Raw genomic sequence first — 14,946 nt, forward strand, 5'->3', positions numbered from 1 at the left:
CTTGCTGCTCTTGGATTTGATTGGGGGCAAACTCTCCTGGAGTCCTGAAGTCCTCACCAGGAAGACTTCTAGGAGGAGGGGTACAGGGGTTCAGCAATTGGCTTCTGAGGCTTTGCTGAAGTCACACAGCCCCTGTCTACACTGTCCAGGAATGTGCTGCACACAGGTGGAGGGTACCCCGGGGTTAATTTCAGGGTCATGACTTCTCTGTCTTCACTAACACTCTACACAAAGACAGGTGGGGCATTCATTTTTTTATTCTGGATTTCTGAACTATTGGTAGAAAATGGACATTTTAGTGAGTTAGTACTCATTGGACAATAATGAAGTTAAAATGTATTTTATAGAGAGCTGAGTGTGGTGATACACATCTTTAATCCCAGCACTTGTGAGGCAGAGGCATTTGGATCTCTGAGTTTGAGGCTAGCCTGGTCTACAAAGAGAGTTCTAGGATAGCCATGACTACTACATAGAGAAACAAACACTGTCTTGAAAAAAGTTACCAACTTTTATTTATTTAATTAAACTGATGAGTAATTTCACTGATGTAATATAAGCTAAGTTATTTTTATGACAAGTCACGAAAAATAAATGTAAAACACTGATTTTCCCTTTAGGAGAGAATATGAATGACGCTGGGTGTTAGTTACAGCACTTGATGGGACAAAAAGAGCCATGTCCATTTCCAGTTTCAGGTCTCTGTTCTGTCATTTCTGATTTTTGTGTTTACTACTAATGAAAATGTTTGGTAAGCCCCCACCCCCAACCCCTTACTTTGACCCGACATTGAATAACAGGTGGAATGTGAATATCTATCTAGGTCTGTTCAAACCTTAATCATGTATGGCCTTAGTAGTGACAGTCACTTAACAGAGGGACCCACATGATTCTGAGGGACCGTGAGATGAGGATAATTCCAGTTCTCTGGAAGGGAGTCTGAGGATGGGTTGGAAAGAAAGGGCAATCACACACAGGTCTGGCCTGCTTAGAGCCTCTGCTCTTGTAGCCTGTGTAAGATCATGAAAAAAATTAAAGGGAAATAGATTGTAAATGGTGATAGAGATGCTTTAATGATGTGGTTTGAATATGCTTGGCCCAGGACTTGGCACTTTTAGGAGGTGTGGCCCTGTTGGAATAGGTGTGGCCTTGTTGAAGGAAGTGTGTCACTGTGGGGGTGGACTTTGAGACCCTCCTGGCTGCCTGAAAACATTCTGCTCCTGCCTTCCCTTGAATGAGGATGTAGAACTCTCAGCTCCTCCTACACCATGCCTGCCTGGATGCTGCTGAGCTCTGCCTTGATGATAATGGACTGAACCTCTGAACCTGTAAGCCAGCCCCAAGTAAATGTTGTCCTTACAAGAGTTGCCTTGGTCATGGTGTCTGTTCACAGCAGTAAAACTCAAACTAAGACAAATGAAGTGGTAGTAACTGCAAGGCCAAGTGACCTTCACAAGGGATATTCTAGAAGCCAAATAGAGGAGCTGATAGCCATGGGGGGTATAGTAGTCTGTTTGTTCATAGGCTTTTGCAGATAAGTCATTAGTATTTGAATGGAATCTTCTAAATAAGCGACACTTTACCAAGTGTTGACCCTTGTTTCTTAGCCTCAGAACTTTTTAACTTCTCTGGCTTTTATTTGCCAGGGAACCTTACAGAATGTCTACCTGGGCTGTGCAGGGTGACCTCCAAGGAGGGGTTACCATAGAGAAGGACTTTGGTCCCTGAGACTTGCATCAGAGAGAAGAGCTGTGAGCAGGGAGGTCTGAAGTGTGTTCATTAGCCCTCCGTGCTATGCGTCAGCGGCTTCTTTAGTGTAAAAACACAACTTTTACTCCAGAGGGAGGGAGACCGTTTATTCTGGGCCAAATATGAATGGCTGCGGCCTGGGGACACAGATTCAGGTCACCCCAGACACTGTGTCCCTATGTGGTAATAGTTGAACGCAGTGTTTGTAGTAAGAGAACAAAGAACTAGCCCGAAAGGCCCTTTTCATTTATGTGGGTGGAAGTAGCAGGCAGGCAGGCGGGCCCGGGCGCTCCAAGTCTCAGATGCTATCTAATGACATTCTTAGGTTGATGGAAGCTAGGGGTCTGTTATTGCATTCCAAAGGGGTTTACCTAATAGTCTGAAGAATGTTAGGTCAGATACAGGGGCAGGCAGTGGACTACTGTCAGTGGACTAAGGTAGCCCAAGGTCATTTTGACTTCTATCTTTTCACAATCAGTTAATAGCCATGGCACTATGGGTAACAGAGGTGTGTCTTTGCCCGCATTTGTTCTCTTGCTATGAAATAGAGGATGCTCTTCACAGGTAAAAGACTGAGGTCCCTGATGAATCAATCTGCTTCAGCCAGCTCATGCCATCCAAGCAAGGCTAGCTTTTTGTTAACATTGAGAGTTTTTGAGCTCATGGCATTAAATGTTGCCTGGAGCCCCAGGTCTTATATAGTTAATTATATTGTCCTGTGTTGTTCAGGCGTAACTATTATGGTAGAGTAGAGCTGTGTATGGTGTTGGTCTCTCAAGTTGGTCTCATGCTATTTCAGTATGTGAGGCCTACCCTGTGGTGACTCAGCAGAGACACTAAGAAATGCCTAGAGAGGTGGCCCTTGAATTAGGCACAGCAGGAGAGATGAACTTTGGAATTATAGGGTAGTGTTATGGGGGACTTTGTGAACAGGGCCTAAGTGAGGGAGGACAGGACTACTGTGGGTTCAGCATGTCTGCAGGGAAGGGCGTGTGAAGGGCAGGGGAAATAGCTGAAAAGTTCAGCTGGAGCCGAGCCCTACTGAAGAATTTGGATCCTCTTTCTGTAGATGTTGAGAAACTTTTGCTGTGTTTGAGACTGATAAGATATCTTTTTGTTTTAAAAATCTTAAAAAGACCTAGCCAAAGTTAAAATTCGTGCCAGGTGTGGGTGGTAGTGCAGTTTTTAAACCCAGTTCATGGGAGGTAGAGGCAGGAGAATCTTTGTGAGTTCAAGTCCCAATTTGGTCTCCATGTCGAGGTTAGAAAAAAGAAACACACTGGAAATGGTAAGTGATTGCAGCCCGGCAGTGGATGAGCACATCTTTAATCTCAGAGTTTACACAGGAGGCAGAGGCAGGCAGCGCTCTGAGAGTTTGAAGCCAGCCTGGGCTAAGAAGGAGTTAAAGATTCAGTATAAATGAAAACAAAAACCAAAACAAAGCTCAGATTTACCCATGGGAAATGATTGTTTTGTGGACTAGAGTTCTGATTGCAATCCTGTTAGTGTGGTGATCAAGGTTCAGGACAAGTAGAAACACAAGATTGTTGGGAATCTGTTGGAATCTTGATTTGCATACACAGGTCTGTGTGGTGTTTATTTGTGAGTCTGAGATCTGAAGTCTACAAAGTGAGACTTCCTCATGAGCCATGTGACCGACCATCAGGCAGTTTAGGTGCAACCTTCTGTTGCCTTCTTAGTTCCAGAAAAGAGCCAGCTTTCCTGGTGACCTCTGTCATGTATTATTGCCCAGAAAATTCCTAAGGGCCCTAGTTGAACCTTTACCCATGTATTATATTTATAAAAATACAGCTTTCTGCTTGCTTTAAGCAGAGTTTATACTGCTTTACCAAGGAAATTAAAAAAGTAAATGTCTTAGCACCGAGGTGAGGAGAAAGTTTGTTGGTTAGCACTGGTTTTGAAGCATATTGTCTAGTTGAGTCCAGTAAGTGATACAGAGGAGGGCAGAGACGGAGACCAACTCGTGCACGCAGATTCCAGTCCATCCTGCTCATCACTTCCTGCTAAGTGAATCTCTAGTACCTGAGACACAGGGAGGACCAAGCAAGTGCTCTCTGGGTAGATAGATGCTGGGTGAGTCCCAGGACATCATTCCTGTCTCCCAGGAGTAGCTGTTGTCAAGGATGGAAGAACTGGTAAACTGCCTTTCAGGCTTGAGTCAGTCTTGAAGACCTTAAAATGCCTTGGTCAGTCAGATTCATCATTTCTGTGTCAGAGGCAGTCTATAGGTGCTCTTCAGTTCCTTTAGACCAAACAACCAAATAGAATGAAGTAACTGAAAACAATCACATCTCATAGACTGACCTAAAAAATGCAAAGCACGTAGTATAACATTCTCTTCTTTAGCTTTTAAAAGGGTCAAGATCCCAAATTAACATACTTCCTTCTAAGCCAAGATTTTAGTTACTTGACTCAAAGCCCAGAGGATAGATGGAAATCCTAAGAGGAAATCCTAAGAGGTTTGCTAAAGCATTGAGCAGCAGTGAGATTTCTTCCCTGGCAGCTTGGAATTTGTCTAATTCCAGTCATTTATTATAAAACAGTATTATTTTGTTAACATTTAGTAAAGAATTTTAATAAATAGATACGTTTTGTATAAATATTAAGGTTTTCTATTTTTTCCTTGACCGACAAATGGGAACATTTGAAAGTGGTCTCTAAAGGTTTTCTGGCCCTCACATAGCCTGCATTTCTGTGACTTTGGAACCATTGCAGATAAGCAAAGTGTGTTGTTCACTGGTGGTTACTGGAGGACCTGGTCCCTCTTAGTGTTGCTTAAGCTGGGGCAGGTTCTAATAGAATGTGGACATAAAATTTTTGCTTAGAGTTCTTGAATTAAACTCCCCAGATTCTGTTTTTAGACCATGAAGACACTCCTGTGTTGTGTGTCTCTCAAGGTATATAGCACTTTGCAGTTTGTTTTGCTATTTTAAAATTTATTTAAACAACATTGCTTAAAAGCTTTTATTCCATGTATGTATGTATGTATGTATGTATGCATGCATGCATGCATGTGCCATGGGCATGTGCTTGGAGGACAGAGGATAGGAGTTGTTCCTCTTTTTCCACCATGTAGGTTTCAGGGATCAAACTCAGGCTGCTACACTTGGTGGCAAGTGTCCTTACCTGCTGAGCTGTCTGGCTTGTTCCCAGTTCTACTTTTGTACATTTTAGTTTACTAGCCAGTGTGAAGAAGCCAGTTGATAATGTAAGGCAAGACCTTACCGGACCAGACAGTCTGGTATATGCCCAGGGTTGGGTGCAGTGCTGGAGGAAGCTCTGGTGCTAGTTCCTGTCTGCTCAGTGCATTAGCTGGTGGCTCATGTTCCTGAAAATGATACCCCCTGCCGACTGTTAGGTTCCAGAGTCTTTATAGAGCAGAGCTACTGTTCTTCTCAGCTCTCTGTGGGCACAAGGACAACTTCATTTACTTCAGTGGGGCCAGGATAAGATTCTCATTAAATTAGCATTCATCCTGAGAAAGTCAGTGTGACATTCAGTCCTGTCCTCAGGACTGTAGGGCATTTAGAAATCTGAGCATCATTAGAAGGAAGAAGCACAAAGCATTACCTTCTGATTAGCCCTGAGACAGGAGATGGGTGTCTGCTAGAGTTCCCAGAGCCTGGGACTGGCTCCCAGTCTTGGTTCCCAGGTTATATTTCTTTTGCTCTCCCTCCTCACCCGAATCTTGGATGCCATTTGTTTTTTTGTAAATAGTTTGTGCTCTTAATGTGATTCTGAGAACAAGTCTGTCCTCTCCTTTGCTTTAGTTTTGGGCAAGAGCACTGATGTTGTGCACCTGCAAGCCAGGCTCAGGGACACCCTTCCACTAGGAGACATAGTGGAACATTTTTATTTAATCAGTAAACTCTAAATCGAGTGGGTACTTTTAACATTAGTATCAGTGGATGAAAGACCTTCTGTTGTGTTAACATTGTGGCTTCCCTGTATTCCTGACTATAGAGAGATTCTTAGTTGCCGGAGGCCAGGGTTAGTGTAGGATTAGGAGCAACAACTCCCCCTTTGGACACACAGGTGTCTCTTGAGTGTCTGTTGCATAGGTTAGGGAAGCTCAGTGGCTCTGATGTCAGATAAGTGATTACTTAGAGTGAAACTCAGTCTTGTTTGTTCCTTGGGAATTTTAATGTGAACGGAAGTTTGATCTTAGCCTTGCAGTTTCTGTGCTCTGGTCTGATTTGGGAAAGACTGGATCTGTTCTCTCAAACTGGTTAACTGGCTGCCATCCTCTGCCCTGCTGTGCTTTCTCTAGGTGTGGAGGTTGCAGGTTGAAGTAGGTAAGTGTCTTTTGTCACTGTCCTCTACCTTCCTTTTCTGAGCTGGGATCTCATCCTACCCATCTGCTTGGTGAGCTTGCTCAGCAGGCCAGAGAGCTCCTGGAAACCCGCTTTCCCACTCTAGCACTAGGGTGCCACGTGCACACTTCCATGCTTTTTATGCTCGTCCTGGGGATCCCAACTCAGGTGTGTATGCTCACATAGCAGGCACTTCACCCACTTAAGCATCTCTTTGCTGTTGTTTAATGGTTAAAGTGCCTATGTGCAGTGGTGGCACAACACCTTTGACACCAGTACTCGGGAGGCAGAGGAGCATCTCTGAATTCTCACCAGCTTGTTCTACAGAGTGAGTTCTAGGACAGCCCAGGCCACACAGACAAACCCTATCTTGAAAAACTTTTTTTCTTTTTCTTTTTCTTTTTCCTTTTCTTTTTCTTTTTCTTTTTCTTTTTCTTTTTCTTTTTCTTTTTCTTTTTCTTTCCTTTCCTTTCCTTTTCTTTTTCTTTCAGATGTGCCTACTTGCTATCAGTGTTTGGTGCTAGTGGTGTTAAACATCTCTGATTTTCACACTCTGGTTATAAAGACCTCCAACAGGTTTGCTTGTTTTTAATTTTTTTTTTTTTCTTTTCTTGGGGGGGGGGGCGGTTCGAGACAGGGTTTCTCTGTGTAGCCCTGGCTGTCCTGGAACTCACTCTGTAGACCAGGCTGGCCTCGAACTCAGAAATCTGCCTGCCTCTGNAACTCAGAAATCTGCCTGCCTCTGCCTCCTTAGTGCTGGGATTAAAGGCATGCACCACCATGCCCGGCTCCAACAGGTTTATTATTATTATAATAATTATTCTTCTTAACAGTTAATTGACAGGTATTCTTATTTGAAATGTTGCTGGAAAATTCATATTCTCTCCCAGTTACTGTAGTAATTGCATCAAATAAAATATGCAACACACATCTTACAGACAGCTGCCAGCTGTAAGATCTGCTTTCTTATAAGCTTTTCTTGTACCTGTTTGTTTTAAAAGAATTTGTTCTTGTGCATGGTGAGATAAGTAACAGAAGCTAGTTTATATTTTATATTTTATGTGTAGAGGTGTTTCACCTGCTCATATGTCTGTGTGTGTTAGGCATGCCTTGTGTTCTAGGAGGCCAAAGTGGGGAATCAGATCTCCTGGAATTGAAGTTACAGACAGTTGTGAGCTGCCCTGTGGAACCCAGGTCCTCTGGAAGAACAGCCAGTGCTCTTAACTGCTGAGCACTTCTCCTGCCCCTACTAGCTGCCTTTAACTAACTAGGGGAAGGAACAGAGGGACACCACTGTCGCTGGCATTTCTCTGACTTTGTGCTTTCCTCTGCATGTTTGTGTTTTAATAATAGCAAAATTGGAAGGAATCTCATGGTACTTCTGCTTTTTGTGTTTATTTACATCTTTGAATATTTTCCATCTATTTAAATAATTTTTGGAATACTATTTTGAATTGCCTTGTAATACTGCACCTTTGACTAATTTGTCTGATGTGTCATAGATGGAAACTCTCTCTATTTCCTTTGCATGTGCATTTAATAGAAATGTTTGTAATTACCTAAGAGTTATTGAGTCAGACTGCTGGGATGGCCTCGGCTTCTTCATATCCCCTATTGATTGACTAGGGATAGAACCGATTGCCATTCCTCCTGTCCGTTGCAAAACCATCTTTGAGTACACTGACATTTAGCAAATCGAGTAGACCTTGCAGAAGGAGAAGGATAGATGTCTTCAGATAATCTCACAGGATAGTTCGTGGTCTGCGATCTAATGACACTAAACAGTAGCTAGGAACTGTAAAGGCAGCCATGGAACGTACCTTCTGTACGTTGTGTTGGATGTGCAGTCAGAGGATGTCACAGGAAAGAATTCTTACAGGTCACATCATTCAAATGCTCAGAACTGGACCAAAGCCGTATCTGTTCTGCTGCAGCATCTGTGCCTTGCCTTCAGAGAACCCTGGGGAGTGGAGCGGTGACGTCCTGGACTTTTCAGAGGCGTTTAGGCTACATTTAAAAAGAGTGGCAAGTGCTTTGCTCATGGTTCTGATGACTTCTGCCATCACGGCAGCCTCAGTGTGGCGTCCAGTGTTACTACAAATCCTTGCCTGTGCTTTCTCTTCTTTCCTAGCAGCTATGGGAGGGACTTAAGGCAGCATGGACTGTTGGCTTCTTTGTTAGTGTATCATGCAGAGAATTACTTTTTCCATCTCATAGTCACTGGACTTAGGGCTCGTTATTGCAAGTCCACATTGCCCCTGGACTTGTGGTGTCTGTCTAGTGACAATGAGTGACATATAGTGTGTTCTATGACTAAGGTGCTTTGTTGTGGCAAGTAGAACCCGTGAGGGAGTTGATGTGCAGGCAGCTTCTCTGCTTCTGGATGGAGTGACTGAGGACACTTAGTGTCTAATGCCTGGTGTTGTCTGTCAGCTGCCTTCCTTCCCTTCCTGCTTTCTCTTGGACCTTTGTTGTTCTCACTGTTGTCCTTCAGTGCTCACAGCACCAGCCACTGCAGGAACCATCACTTAGTTTCTGTGGACTAAGGTCTCAGTGTGTGGGGTGTGGGGGCCTTCACCTGACCCACTGAGTGAACACTCTTCTCTTTCTCTTAAAGACAGGGTATCTTCCTGGAGCTTTGTACTGTATCAAAGGGTAGTTGAGACTCACGTGAAATCCTTACATGAAGTTCCAAGTGCATGCTAAGCTAGCTGCTGACACGTGATGTCTGTGTAAAACATAGCTCTCATCTCGAAGGAAGGAAGAGGGTTTATTCTCATGCTAAATTTGAGTGGCTGTGGTCAGGTTGTAGATTCGGGTCAACCTGAACAACCTGTTCTCATGTGAAAACATTTATTTATAAAGTTCATATAGCTATAGGACAACCAAGCCATAAATCCAGTCACTTTTTCAAATGCACTGGTGGGCCGGTCCCAGCAGGCAGGAATAGTTATGCTATAGGCCTTTATAGGATGCTTGCTGCGTAATGAATGGCATTTTCAGCTTGTGAGGAGTCTGTTAGTATCTTCTAAGAGTCTTATGTGATAGTCTCGGGGGTGCCTTGTAAGATAGGCGAATGGTTGTAAGAACATCAGAACAGACCAAGGTAGTTTGGTTCTGGACCTACACCTCCCTCCAGTCAGTTCAGCCTTGTAGAGTCTTCAGCATAGGTATGGCTTTCCCTGGGAACTTGTGATCACAGTGATTAGAGTGATGATCACACAGGTCTAGTTAGAGTCTCTGCTTGTGCAGTGCTCATTGCTACTCACTCTTTAGGCAGCATGGCCTACCTACCTACCTGGCTGTAGGAAGTGGCCATTTTGCTGGCTGAAGCTCAGGCTACTTTTCAATGGAAACAGAACTTCCTAAGGCCTTGGGTTGTAGGGGTCTTTGCTGAATGTAGCTTTCTTCTGAGGCTTGGGGTCTGATACCAGCCACCCTCTCTGATTACTACCTGACTAATCCAGTCAGCTGCTTAACCTGCGATTCCTGTCCTTGTCCTACTGGGCTGCCCCGTCAAGCCTGAGCCACAACGCCTTGGGGCTAGTTGCGCTTTGAGGCACCAGCTCCTTTAAAATGCCTTGCTGTAGCATGGATCCTGGAAGCCCTCAGACCCACAGAACAAGTGCACCATGGATTGTCAGAGTTGGGATTTCAGTTCCAAATGGGTTGAAAGACTTGATTTGGAGAAATTGAAGAGGTTTTTGCCTTAGGAAGTTCTGTTTCCGTTGGAAAGTAGCCAAGGCCTTTCTTAATAGCCTGCCTTTAAATTCAGTTGTTAAAGAAAGGCAGTGTAAAGGCAGTGCTTCTGTCTTAGGCTGAGGACTGAGGTGGATGTTCCGCATGGTGTTTGCTGGAGTCTGAGAGTGCTGGCTGGTCCAGAACAGCAGGTGTCCTTCCTACGGCTGACTTCAGAGGGGCAGAACTGCTGGGGGTTTGATTTTAGGATCAGTGGTAAACCAAGCAAGACTGTATGTAAGGGTGGAGCAGAAAACAGATTCCTTCCCTGGTTCTAGCTCTCTAGTTCAGTGAGGGAGGGTAGCTCCGCTCCAAAGCGAGCCTGACTCTTGTTTTCTCTGTGAACAAGTAAAAAAGACTATGGAGCCTGGAGCAAAATTCCATTGTGACTCCCTTCTGAGCTCCCTGGAGCTGAAGTCACCATTTCCCCTCTTCAGTTTTAAGATCTGTTGGTCAGTCAGTCTCAAGGCTATAGCTCTGGTGGCTCCACTGTGTGCATTGTCTCAGATCATTTACCCTACAGCAGACATGCGCAGTAGTATCTGGAACCCTGGAGCCCTAGAGGACTATCTTTGCTGAGTTAGACACAAAGCCGTAGATGTTAAAGGAGATCCAAGACATAAATGGCCCAACACGGCTGTGAATAATATACCACAGGACGGGATTAGACGGGATAAATGGAAGTGATGTGTAGATAAAAGGGAAGAAGGCAGGCATCTCCAGAAGCAGAATTGTTCTTTAAGTAGAACAACTGAGGGGGCGTAGTCACTCCCCTAAAGTGAGACTGTGTGCATGGGGCTTGAGGTCTTTGGGACAATTCAGGATGGGAAGTGGGGATCTTTGGGGTCAATTCCCCTGTAGTCTGAAAGTGGTAGATGCCCATAGGCTTGGTGTGTGGGTCTCCTTATAAAAAGCTTTCCTAGGTGTTACCAGTCAAGTCAACTTCCTGTAGGAGCATTTCTGTCCACACTTTACCAAGAACTCATCTCAACAGAGAAGACTTTAGCCTATTCAGAACTGTCCCCTGGAGAAGGTGGGCTTAGAGCTGCCATGCATAGATGAAAAAACACTTTACATGGTAGCAGATGCCTTTAATTACAGCGCGTGGGAGACAAACACGGCAGATCAAGTTCAAGGCCAGCCTGGTCTGTGTATTGAGCTCTAAGTCAGCCAGGACTTCATTGTCAAACCCTGTCATCAAAAAAAGAGAAGGAGGAAGATGAGGAAGAAGGGGAAGATGGTTGAGGCAAAGGCATTTACTGAGTGAATCATATGTAGATCACCCAAAGAGCACACAGGAAAGTGGAAAGTGAAGTTCCAGGAGAGACTTCCGATCAGTAACAAAATGGCCTGAATGTACCTTGTTGAAGATTGAGCCTGGGCACAGTGCATTTGGGCTTCTCCTTGGTGTCACCCTGGCTGATCCCCTTTATCTGCCTTTTTCTGTGAAGGTTCAGAATCCTGTGTGGAGACTTCATGCTGTTGGGTGCCTCCGTCATGTTGTCCAGGAGGCTCTCACAGGAATCATCCTTGTTGTCACAGTAACATTTGACAAGACCCACAGAGGACTTGCTAGATCCTTCCTGGTTCCTGTGCAGACAGAAACAGACTTTCCTCTTCTCAGCTCTGATGCTAAGTCCGTGTTTCTGTCCTGTACAGGTACTTTTCAGATGGTTGCTGGCTTCCCAGAAAGATGCTATAGTGAAACTGGGAGAAGTTGATTTCCAGGTAGGCGGGGCTCCGGTGCCTCTGGACTTTGGCCTGGAAGTTGCTTAGTTTGATCTTTGTGAGTTGGCCTGTGTGTCCTTATTTGAACAAGTGAGTGAGTGGTTGGTGATCCCATGGGGTTGCTTCTGTTCTTGTTTTCTCCTTCCTTGGAGAAGGAGAGGAACTTGAAGAAGAACAGGAAGAGCTGGTGCTTGTTTAAAGCTTAGAGTCTCTAGGTTTCCATGTTGTTTAACTCCCCGTTGGTATTGTTGCTACTGCATTTGCTTCTTGGATGCTATAGATTTTGAGAATTCCAGATCCTTACTGAGAAGTTCCATGCTGACAGTAATAACCATAGTGGCCATCATCCATCACTTGACGTGTGCTTGGGCTTTGCTAAGCGCGGCTCCTTTGGGTATTGATTGGAAGGTAATAAGGCAGATGTTTTCCGCAGCTTACACAGCGTCTACGCTGCTGAGCCAGAATTTGAACCCATATCTGTTTGCCTTTAATATGCCTTCCTTGGTCAAATGTTTTTTGTTTTTTTTTTAATTGCCCTACCCCCTTCCACCCAGTACTAATGATGCCTCTCCTCTTCTGTAAAACCGTTGGATGCCACTCCAGTTTTACTCTAAAATAACTTTTGCTTGTCATGAATATTTTCTGTCTGTAGCAATCATTACCTATTGGCTTGACATTCTAGCTGCTCTGATCAAAACTCCTCCATTTATTGTTGATGCTTCTTAGAAATTATGTGTTTCTTTTCTCTTTGTACTGCTTAAGGGGAAAAAAGGAAATTATTTTATTTTACATGTGGTATCATTTTCTAAGTGGCAGTTCAGTCTAAGCAGCTTCCAGCAGTCCCCTGAGACAGTTAGATTCTTACACTGATCTGTAAAACAGCAAGTCAGGCTGTCTCAGCCAGGGACTCCAGGATGCAGGTGAGGGTGTAGGAGCACAGACAGGGTTGTTATGAAGAACTCGCAGTAGATGTGAATCAGAATGGGGAGGCAGTTTAGAGGTGCAGTGCTTGCTGCAGCATATGTGTGGTTCTAGGCTGGCAACCCCTGCCCCCTATTTTATTGTTATGAGTTGTTGACATCTGTATATTAAAAACACAGCTTTGTCAGTCTCAGGTCCTAAATACTACAGTGGGCAACCCTGTATTATATTCTGGTCTGCCAGCACTGGGTTAGGGTGGTATGTGTTATGAATCTTAACTCAATAGCATGTCTAGACAGCACCAAATGTGTAATTATATAAAGTCACAGCTAAAGAATCCTGGCCGAGCGACTTTAATAATTATGGGCAACTTTGACATATTCTGTTACTTTGTATCCTTACAGTGTTAGCCTATTATTGTAGAAAGAGTTATTTTTAGATAAGACAGAATGTGTAAGATGTGTTATGAATCTAGTTTTTAAAGTAAAATATATCTTTCTTCCACTGTGGCTGAGAAGACGCTCTGGATGTCAGAAGTGCTGTCTCCATCAAGTTTCTCCTCAGTGGAGACTGGCTGACACTCTGCAAAGTACACTGCTTTAAAGACAGCTCCGACTCCCCGAATCCATCTAAGCTTCATTTCTGCCTTCCTCGTGTAGTCTAGGCAGTCTGCTGTCCCCTCCAGCTTTCAGCCCTTAGTTCCTCACGGGCGAGAGGGGCCAGCATCCCTTCCTCTTCCGTGCTGTCTTCCCTCCAGCACAGTGTACAATGGGCAACACAGAGTACATCATCAAGTTGTGGGTTGCTTAAATGTTGTAGATACACAGTCTATTTCTTCTCTTGAGATTGAGGTTTTAGCATCTGTCTCTTCCAGTGGCTCCTTGTACGGTGTATGTGTGTGCCTGTGGTGGTGTGTGGGTGTCTGTCTCTCTGTAACAGTCATTAGATGACATAGTTTTTAATAAGATATCTTTTTCATTCATGGCTACTAATCTTGTGTCTTGGGAAGCCTATTTTCTTGTCCTGAATATGTTCTGTTTTCTTCTGATACCATTTTGGCCCACAGACATCCTGCCGTGTTTCATTTTGGAAACTTGATGGTTTGGGCTTTATTGCTGATGACTTGACCTGAACTTATCACAAGCGCTGTGGTTGACATACTCAGTCCTGGAAAAGGTGCTCACACCTTGTGTAAGTGAGGATTTCAAGCACTCTGACAATTTGGTCCCTGTACGGTCACAATCTGTATCTAGTGCTTTGTTGAAAACCTTTTTAAAGGCATGCCTCCCTTAACAAAACAGTATTGCTATTGCAAATTGAGTGAGCTTCTGGTAAGTGGGCTTTCTGTTATAATGAAGCACGTGGTAGGAAGTTAGGAACAAGACTGAAAACTTGGTGTGCATATGTGCCATCAGGTAGCGATGCCTTATTTTTGCCCTTGTGTTCTACTTAGCTGACCTGGGAGGAGCTAAGAAACTTGTATTTTAAGAAGTTGAAATGACTGTGGGTAAAGAGCTGCACACTTGTAATCACAGCCCTTGGTTTAGTGGGCTACACAGTGAGACCCTGCTAGAGCGGCAGTGGTTATTGAAATGGAAAAATCAAAGAGATTCCATTATTTAGCCTGCTCTAACTTGAGAGTCGTTTGCTCTGTCACAGGGTTTACTCCATGCTACGCTCAGGTTTTAGTTCCAGTGTGGGCACCAGGGCTTTCTAGTATGTGCGTTTTCTCCCCTAATGTTAGAGGAGCCAACAGGCGTGATATGGGAATGTGTGTTCTCCAGTCAGTCTTCTGAATTGTGGCTTCTTAGTGCCCTCCATAATTACTGACTTTGAACAGATAGCAAATACCCCATTATCCTGACAATCAGTTAGTTCCAAGGTGCTTTAGGGGGCAGGGGGTGCTCCACATGTTAAGATGCCCAAGGTCCTATGTTAGGTATTGGAAGACAAACAAGACAGGAACAGAACAGGGTGGCTCCCATGCTGTGTCTGTCAGGCTTGAAGGTGAAACTCATCTTTACAGGTAAGTACAGTGCTGACCGCTGTGGGTTCCTGAGAATCCTCTAGCCACAGCTCAGAGCTGGCACTCCCCATGCTGCCCACTGACGGTGTGGCAAGGGTATTGGGTAGCTCAAGGACCCAACAAAGCAGAATTCTCTCTCAGGAAACATTAGCTTCAGTTGATAACTCTCAGAGAAACTGGGACAGTTCCCAGGCCGCTCTCCATTTTGCTGGGATAAACAACAGCATTAGTAGAACCTGGTTGGAGGCTGAGGTAATAAAATTCACTGTTCTAATTATGTCCTATTAGCAGGCTTATATTACATTTGTTTACTTAACCCTGAAAATAGTGCCTAAAGCACAGATTTGTATTCATTATCGACTAAATTAAATGTCTGTTTTCAGGAAGGACATTTGTTTTGCTTAGTGTTCACCACTTTTGACTAAATGGGTATTTATAGTCTCAGGCATGTAG

The 14,946-nt window shown here is 44.2% G+C and overlaps 1 protein-coding gene across 6 annotated transcripts in view; it reads left to right on the forward strand.

Moving 5' to 3' along the window:
- The window catches only part of Sipa1l1 (signal induced proliferation associated 1 like 1), a 273,590-nt gene that overhangs the window by 83,115 nt on the left and 175,529 nt on the right, over positions 1–14,946 (forward strand). Inside the window, exon 4 of one of the 6 annotated variants that reach the window (XM_029484698.1) lies at positions 11,478–11,546. The exons of the other annotated variants lie outside the window; for them this stretch is intronic. The gene's annotated coding sequence lies outside the window, so the exon portion shown is untranslated. The remainder of the gene's footprint in view (positions 1–11,477; positions 11,547–14,946) is intronic. 6 annotated transcript variants of the gene reach the window in all.

Source organism: Mus caroli, chromosome 12, assembly GCF_900094665.2.
Source record: "Mus caroli chromosome 12, CAROLI_EIJ_v1.1, whole genome shotgun sequence".
NCBI classification, from domain to species: domain Eukaryota; kingdom Metazoa; phylum Chordata; class Mammalia; order Rodentia; family Muridae; genus Mus; species Mus caroli.